Source organism: Canis aureus, chromosome 36, assembly GCF_053574225.1.
Source record: "Canis aureus isolate CA01 chromosome 36, VMU_Caureus_v.1.0, whole genome shotgun sequence".
Lineage (NCBI taxonomy): Eukaryota > Metazoa > Chordata > Mammalia > Carnivora > Canidae > Canis > Canis aureus.
In genome coordinates, this window is record NC_135646.1 from 30,655,247 (window position 1) to 30,664,594 (window position 9,348).

The window sequence follows — 9,348 nt, forward strand, 5'->3', positions numbered from 1 at the left end:
CTGCCTCCCGGCCTTCCGGGGCCACATCCTGAATTCAGCGGATGTTTACTGAACACTTGATCTGGGCTGAGGCGTCCGGGATGCAGCTTTGACTCACTCAGCGTTGATCAGAGGCCCCTTTTCTTCCCCCTCCAATTGGGAAGTTGGGCACTTGGGTCATCACCCCGAGGCTCTGGATCTGCTCGAGGCCTTTGCACAGACAGTTGAGGAGTCTGTGAGCTTTGGCTGCTCTTCTGGAAGAGGTCCTCTGTTCCCTCCCCTGGGGTCGAGCTGGGGTTGGGCTTTCTGGCCTGAGTGTTTGCAGCTGTAACTCAAGGCCTGTGACCTTGTAAAATGGATAGAATCCTGTTAGCAAAGGAAGGTCGAAGTTCTTAATGTGGAAATTTTGCCAAATTATGGGTCTGGGGAGGGAGAGAGAGGCTGTGTAGGAGGAAGGAGCTTGGAGTTGGAGACCTGAGCGGAATTTTTACAGCTGCCTCTCTTATCTTTGCAGAGTATTCAGAGCGGGGCGGGGGGGGGAGTATCGCTGCTGGCCTGGGGCCCTGCTGTTTACCCCGTCAGGCACCCGAGTAGGCGGTGGGGTGGGGAGGTGACCTGGGCCTGTGTCCGGGCCTGTTTCTAAACCAGGGTACAACCTCAAACACCTGCAGGGTCACGTAGGTAACGATGAACCAAGTGGATCTGATACAGGAAAGTGGCCTTTCATTTAACTTGTAATTACATTTCACAGAAGAATCACTTATTTTGTTCCCAAACACAAATTATTACGTGCTTGTCGTGCTTCATTCCATGTGGGCTTCTTGTGCTGTTTGTCCCAAAGTCCGTTCTCTCAACATAGGCATTCTCTGCCTACTGAACGCAGAAAGCCATCTTCCTTCCCATAAGGAAATAGGCCTTCTTCCACTTTTTCTTGAATCATCTGGTTTGCTTGATATTCCTTCCATTGCTCCCTGCCTCGTCCCTCACCAAAAAGAAAGAAAAGGTAGAAGTTTCTTTCCTATTCCCCATAGGACAAAAAAATAACAATGCAAGAGGTGCACTGAATGGGACCCAGCCCGGGAAGTGGGGGGCAATGGTGTGGTCGGGCTCTGGCAAGCTCCAGGGGCAGGTGTGCGGGCCCTGTGTTGCATCTTTCGATCTTTCAAGAGAGGCTGGGAATCCGGAATTTTGTGCAAAATCTCCAAATTATTAAAGTACTGGCAAGTAATTTGAAAATGCTAAAACATCTTCCCAGCCAAACAATCTATCTATGGGCTACCTCTGAGCCATTTTTGAGTTTTTCTCTACGAGGATAGCCTGTGAACAAGAGGATGATATTCTAGTAAAGCGAAAGAGAGGAGGTATATACACCAAAATTGTGGAGTATGGAGAACAAGAAAGAACCGGGCAAACGTATTCATGGTGAAAAATGTTAAGCTTTTAGACTTCCTTTAATAGAGATCATTTAAGGTCAAATGATCTATTCATTTATTACCTGCCATATTGACATCAGTGAGCATTCTTTATTCCATGTGGTAAGTTTACACTGTTGGGTTAAAGGATAATGATGATTTTAAAAACCTTTCTCTTTTTAAAATTTTATTTATTTATTCATGAGAGAGAGAGAGACGGAGACAAGAGGGAGAAGCAGGCTCCATGCAGGGAGCCCTATGCGGGACTCGATCCCGGGACCCCGGGTCACGCCCTGAGCCGAGGGCAGATGCTCAACCACTGAGCCACCTGGGTGTCTCTAAAAAAACTTTTAAAGTTTTCCTGAATTAGGTAGTATGCTCCTGTTTTGAAAAAGAAAAAGTGAGAACAGAATTTTATATTGACAAAGTCTCCCTTCCCATCCCACTCCCAGAATCCGCAGGAGAGCCACTGTGAACACTTTGAGGTGTATCCTTACAGATAATTTCTTTGTAATAAGTTTTAAAAATAACTCTTTATGCCATTATTTGGTTGCTTTACCAAGATTATATTGATCTCTGTCTTTATACCTGCTCATTGATTTATAAGTGTGTATTTTCCCCCAAATTCTGAGTTCAAGTCATGTTTGCATTAAGACTGTTGATAGAGCCATTTGATGGGATGAGTGCTGGGTGTTATATGTCGGCAAATTGAACTTCAATTTAAAAAAAAAGGCTATTGATAGAGCAATTAAAAAATTTTAAAACAGAGTAAAAACTTTCAAAACAAAGAAGCAGTATACAAATCTCTAGTCTAACACATTTATTATGATTGAGAAATAAATTTAGTATGAGATTCCATTCAGCCAAGACAAAAGGCCACTGGATTTTTACCTTTTCCCCCCAAATGACACTTACTCGAAACTCTTTATTCCCTCAGTTAAACATTACCACTGCTGTAACGACTCCCTTTTTCCCCTGGGTCCACCTTTCAGAATAATCTTTGCTATCAGTACATTTTTGTTTTACAACATAGTAATTCAAGAGTAGAGTTGAAATGTTGGGAGAACCTTGTGACAACACATACACATGTAGCACAAACAAGTCTGAACTGGCTACGTTTAAGTCACACGTTAAAGGTTAAATGACTTTTTTCCTTATATGGATACTTGTTTACATTTTCCAAGTCCAAAAGGGAGCAAATATTTTATCTAAAGGATGGACAAATGAGAGATCAAAGTACAAGTAAGTGTTTTTTTTTCCACGTTCTTCACCCTGGCCTTTGTGCAAATTAGTATATATTTTTCTATTTTCACATTTCCCTTATTGTATTTAACTGGGAGAAAGGTGCGCCACAAAGTTCCTGAAATGGTTATATTCTCAACTGTCTTAGAAAGTGGTTGTCTGGGGATCCCTGGGGGGCTCAGGGGTTTGGCGCCTGCCTTTGGCCCAGGGCGTGATCCTGGAGTCCCGGGATCGGGTCCTGCGTTGGGCTCCCTGCATGGCGCCTGCTCCTCTCTCTGTCTCTCTCTCTGTCTCTCTCTCTCTGTCTCTCTCTCTGTGTCTCTCATGAATAAATAAATAAATCTTAAAAAAAAAAAAAAGAAAGAAAGAAAGCAGTTGTCCTTAACTCATGTAGGCAGTTGTAGTGGCGCTAATACAAATGTTAATCTAATTAAATTGATTGAAGATGTAAGGGGATAAATCTGTTTTATGGCAATTAAAACACTTCAGGAGAAAAATACGTTTGAAGAGCTGATTTTCAAAGACTTCGCGATAGATGATCCGTGGTAGGCAGGACGTGGTCGCACAGTGACTCATACCTCAAGGAATACTGGGACCTGCCCTGCGACCTGGCCTAGTCCTGAAACACGGCCATCCGCTGCTAGGCTCCTGTTCGCTCCTGTGTATTTGACCAAGTAGAGATGCGTATCTTCTTATCTGCTAATTATAAGGTGCCTAAATAAAGGAACTTCTATTTAACCATGTGATTTGTCAGCACTTTATGTAATCCTCACCGCAACTCAGTGAAGAAGGTATTATCACCTGTGCTTTATAGACAAGGAAGCGGAGTCTGGGGGTGAGGGTCACGGGCTTGCACAGCTGCGGGTGGCGAAGAATCTAAAGTCACTTCTGTCCCCAAAGGCTCTCCTCTTTTCACACCCCCACCACGGGCTTTGTGTCATGGGACATGTCCTAAAATCCGGAAGGTCCCTAAGGGGACCGTGTGTTTACTGACCGACTCGCTGAGCCAGAGGGTTTCTGCATTTCCAGGCGCTGAGGCCTTTCCATGCACAGCCGCCACACCCACTTGAAATGTCTTAGTTGGTCCTTCGCAGCATTCATGACGCTGGGGGTGCATGAGGAAGGTGTATGGGGGTGTGCTTCCCGCACCCCTGCGAGGTGGACGGGAGATGCCCAGCAGCAGCTCAGAGCCCTGGGTTCAAGTTCTGGCCTTGTCACCCAGCTTCTGTGCTCCTGGGCCAGTTGTGTAGCTTCCCTGAACCTTTGCTTGCACAGTGGGAGAATTAATCGCCATCTCATAGGGCATTAGCATTTTTAGCCCAATACGTGACATGGAGCCACCAGGAAAGTGTTTCTCAAATTCACATGAGAAAGATTTAAGGCTCTTCTCTGTTCCAATATAATTCATTTTTACCTGAATTATTCTTATGTAACTGTGTCCTGTTGCATGAACTATTCAGTCAAATACAGCAATTAACTTTACCTGTTCATTTTTTTTCTTCAAATGTAACATATTCCTTTTGACAGTGAAGACCTATAGACGGATCTGTCTAGAAGAAAAGTACACTGAATATACATATAGTTTTAGGTCTTTGGAAAGCAAATGACTGAGATTTCTTTTGTGGACATTGTAAAGAACCTCTGTTTTTAGAAACAGGAAAATCCTCATCACTGTTTTTAATTCTAATATTTCCTAAGCTTCTAGGCACTTCTCTGTAAACGAGAAGGAGAGAGCAGCAGAGGATAGAGGGGATGAAGAGAAGACGGGTGAAAGAAGGCAGGTAAGACACTGGGGCATGGGAGGGGAGTTCACTTGCCCACCCTTGTTTGGGCAAGGATCCCACGGAGCACCTGTGTTCATCCAGTCCCCTCCGCAGGTGTCCCTGGGATGACAGGAGACGAGTACCCATAACCCTCAGCTGCTTTTTCTGGCTTGTTCTCAAGCAGGGATAGACTCCTCAGCAGATTAAGGGTACGTCCCTGGTACAGAACCAAGCAGCTGAGAAAGTACCGCCACGTCGCCCTGGTGCAGGAGCCACAGCACAGGCCGAGCCGCCTTTCCGGGGGGCCTGGCCCGACAGGTGTGGACAGCTGGCCGGGGAGGTGGGCAGCAGGACCTGGCAGGTCCTTCCACTTGTGGAGGGCGTGTGGCAGCCCAACGACACGGGGACACGTGCAGAGTGGACACCAGCCTGGGGTGGTGCTTTTATGGGGTGCGGACCCCAGGGAGAGGCCCTCCGGCCCGACCCTGCAAGTGACCCCTGCATCCTTGTGCCCCTGCTGCGTCTTACAGAAGCCTGCCCTCGCCGTGAGCTGCCCACCTACTCATAGACCTTCTTAGGGTGCTATGTGTGGAGAAAAGACAACTCCTTGCGGTGGAGGAAACCCACGGGAGCTCAAGCTTGATGTGGTGCATCAAGCTCGCCTGCCTTCCACGTGTATGCACAGATGGCCCAGAGTGACTGCCCGACACCTGGGAGGAACCAACTGCTCCAAACAATGGGACTAAGATGAATAAGCAATGTGATGTGCGGGTGAGCACTGGGCATTATGTGTTGGCAAATGGAATTTAAATTAAATAATGTAAAACAAAACAATATGATGAACCAAGAAAACTCAGAGATAATTTAGGAAAGAAAACAGATTTTTTTTTAATTCTAGTTGATAGCCTCAGATTCAAAAAGGAATGAGATTTATAGAATAAGTACAAAGCTTTATGCAAAAAGAGAAAAGGAGGAAATCATTAGAAATTAAAAATAGGACTCTCCTCAAAATTAAATAAAAAGATTTATTTAAAAGTAGAGCAAAGAGGGATGCCTGGGGGGCTCAGTGGTTTAGCACCTCCCTTCAGCCCAGGTCAGGATCTCTGGGTCCTGGGATCGAGTCCTGCATGGGGCTCCCTGCAGAGAGCCTGCTTCTTCCTCTGCCTGGGTGGGTCTCTGCCTCTCTCTGTCTCTCATGAATAAATAAATAAAATCTTTAAAAAAAAAAAAGTAGAGCAAAGAGACAAAAATAAAGTATAAGAGGAAAAATAAGTGACCTTAAAGATGGATGTCAAGGATGTCAAGTATCTTTCTATTGACAAATCAAGCAAAAAAAAAAAAAAAAAAAAGAAGAAGATGAATAGAGGGGGAGGAGGGAGAAGGATATGGATTACTTAACGATACAATGAAAGATTACTGTATTTCTTGTCCAATAGAAAAAGAAAGGTAGGGCAGCCCGGGTGGCTCAGTGGTTTAGTGCCTCCTTCAGCCCAGGGCATGATCCTGGGGTCCCGGGATCAAGTCCCACGTTGGACTCCTCGCATGGAGCCTGCTTCTCCCTCTGCCTGTGTCTCTCCTGCTTTCTCTTTCTCTCTCTGTGTCTCTCATGAATAAATAAATACAATCTTTTTTTAAAAAAAAAAGAAAAGAAAAAGAAAGGTAACCAGAAACTTAAAAAAAAGAAACAAAAACTTGCATAAGAAAATAATTCCCATATATGACACAGTCAACTGTGGCATGATTCTGAGGAATTGTTGGAGTAAAAGAAAATTAATTTTAGGGGCGCCTGGGTGGCCTAGTCAGTTAAGTAAGCATCTGCCTTGGGCTCAGGCCATGATCCCGGGGTCCTGGGATTGAGCCCCGCATCGGGCTCCCTGACCAGTGGGGAGCCTGCCTCTCCCTCTGCCTCTCCTCTCCCTGCCTCCTGTGCTCTCTTTCAAATAGATGAGTAAAATCTTTAAAACAAAAAGACAATTTTACTTTCTTAGGTCATTTTCTTTGAGTGGTGGCATAATGATATATCATTTGTTTTTAGTTTTTAAAATTAACTACTAAGCAAAGTTCAGAAACTTTTTAATAAAGCCATACAACAAGGACAGTGCAGCTGTAAATGTAAATGTTAGAAATATTTATAATTAAAAGTCTTGGTGTGGTTGAAAAAGCCGGGAGTTGGTAGAAAAGAGGTGAAAGTGGAGGGTTCTTATGTCCTCACTTATAGAGAAGGAGATAAAAACATTGTCTAAAAGTTATGACAATAAAGGGAATTTAATCATATTATATGAAATTATATAAATTATATCATTTGAAAACAAGCCATAGTGTCACGGAATTCCTTATCTGTTATAATGCATCATTGAGAGAAATTGTCTCAGATTGCTAAATCAAGAAATAAGCATCAGTAGTAGTGAGAATTTGGTGTAGCCGGCTTACATGAGCCATTTTGGTAGATCCTAATAGTTAGGTGACTAACAGTTACTAAAGGCTTTTATCTATTTAGTGACCGCTCATTCTTCTCGAATACAATTCTTAAGGAGCCCAATCATTGAATTATCAAAAGAAAAACTTATCCTGCTCATGTGGAAATTCACGTTTAGGAAGGCCTGGGCAGACTTTTTCAAAAAAGGAATCTCAATGGCCATTGATTTCATTAAACATACACCAGATCGCCTTACTTTGAAAGTGAAAACTACATTTGTGTAAAGTGGGGGGAAAATGCTGTGTGCTCTTAGAACTGTATCCAAGTTAATTACAGTATTTATCAAATAATTATCAAATGTCATAATGTTTTATTTATGTTTTACTATTTACATCACATGCAGTTGACTATGGTTTAAAACTATGGTCATTTGCGTCTGGTACTTCTTTTTTTCACTCCTCTAATTTCTAATCATCCTTTAATTCTCTGTCACCCTTCTTTTTCCTAGCAGTATTTCATTCATATTCTCCAATGTTTTACATTTTTAATACTTTTGGTCCATTGATCTTTAGGTAAATAAACGCTTAGCCGTGCATACGTGCCTTAGAAACAGCCTCACGTAATAGGTTCAGAATGATGACATGTGCCTAAAATAACACGTTGTAGAAATTCTAAGCTTAATTGACAAGAGCTAAAGTAAATAAACACTCAGGAAGACACCGACTGACCTGGCAGTGTCAATATTTATAGAATAAGAGTTACAGATTTCACGTGATCATTAGCAGCTGGTGCTGTCATTGGCTGGAGGGGCCTGAGGATCACACCCGCCCAACCTAGAGGCAACCACCTGAGCACCAGGAGTAAGGAGAGGAGGCCACCAGCTGAGCCTCAGGGACAAGGAGATGAGGCCACCAGCGCCTCAGGGATAAGGAGAGGAGGCCAGCACCTGAGCACCAGGGGTTAGGAGAGGAGGCCACCAGCTGAGCCTCAGGGCCACAGGAGCAGAGGGCATCCCCTCTGGTCGGGGGACGGTGGGTAGAGCTGGGACTTTGCATTCACTGCCCGTCGCCCTGAGTGCATCCAGCAGTAGCTGCACCAGGGAGCTGATGGTCCTCTCGGGAAGCACGGGGACAGTCAGGGCGGGAGGCAGGCCCTGGGGTCCTACCCGCTAAGCCGGGGCTCTGGGTCCCCGCTCTCGTGCAGCTGCCCCGACCCTGGGCAACATGTGGCCTCGCTGAACGGGAACCTCACCTGATGAACCAACAAACAGGGAGGAGGACTTCACCATGGGACACCTCGGGGGGTCCTCCAGGGTTGACAGCAGAGCCCCGGGCCCTGGGGTTTCTCCTTGGGTGCTCACAGGCCTGGGCGGCCTCGCACCCCACTTGGCAGGTGCGGAAAGGGAGAGCCCAGGAGGTGGACGGATCCCAGTGACTGATCAGCACCAGCCACTGCCGAGGCTCGACCAGGATACACAAAAGATCCTGAAGAACATGGATCTACTGAGATCCTGTATCTTGCCTGAAAGGACACAGATCCATAAAAAGAAGAAAGGAAGGAAGGAAGGAAGGAAGGAAGGAAGGAAGGAAGGAAGGAAGGAAGGAAGGAAGGAGAAAGAAAGAAAGAAAGAAAGAAAGAAAGAAAGAAAGAAAGAAAGAAAGGAAAGAAAGAAAGAAGAAAGAAAGAAAGAAAGAAAGAAAGAAAGAAAGAAAGAAAGAAAGAAAGAAAGACATTACTTGGCATTTCCCCACAATTTATTTATCTCATTAAAACTGTTGAAAAAAATTACATCTTAGGCAGCCCGGGTGGCTCAGTGGTTTAGCGCCGCCTTCGGCTCAGGGCGTGACCCTGGAGACCCGCAATGGAGTCCGGCGTTGGGCTCCCTGCATGGAGCCTGCTTCTCCCTCTGCCTGTGTCTCTGCCTCTCTCTGTGTGGCTCTCATGAATAAATAAATAAAATCTTTTTAAAAAATTACATCTTAATCTCATAAAACTGACACTACTATCTCTTACGATATATCACTTTATAGGATTTTTTTTTGTTTCTGGATAGTTTGAGTCATGCGGTGCCTGCTGTGTGCCCGTCTCTGATCTTTGTACAATAGGATCAAAACAAATAGGTTATCAGGGATATTCAAGGTATTTCACGAGATACCTTTACGTCATCATATGGTTTTGCTATGGTTGAGATGTGCGTAGGGCGCTGTGCGACATCAGAGAGCAGCGCTGGAGTTAGGCCTGCCAGAGTGGAGGGAAGGCAATGCTTCAGTTCTCTCTCTTCTGTTTCTTTGTCTAGTGGTATTTATTTGCTTATTTAAAAATCCCAAATAATACATGAAAATATAAACAAGAGAGTAAAATTCACCCAGAGATGATCACAGTTTGATGTTTTGGTGAACACCCTTCAGGCAAATGTGTATATGTGCATATATAGACACAATTTTATATAAATGTGGCTACACTCCACATGTTATTCCGTTCCTTGATTTTTTTTCACTCAACAATATATCCTGGATTATTCTTTATCGATGAATTA

At 44.4% G+C, this 9,348-nt stretch overlaps 1 long non-coding RNA gene across 1 annotated transcript; it reads left to right on the top strand.

The window, feature by feature from the left end:
• The first annotated feature begins 4,267 nt into the window (after window positions 1-4,267).
• Window positions 4,268-6,050, top strand: LOC144306004 (uncharacterized). Its single transcript, XR_013373038.1, has 2 exons — window positions 4,268-4,414; window positions 4,581-6,050. It is a non-coding gene; the product is annotated as an uncharacterized LOC144306004 (long non-coding RNA).
• The last annotated feature ends 3,298 nt before the right edge of the window (window positions 6,051-9,348 follow it).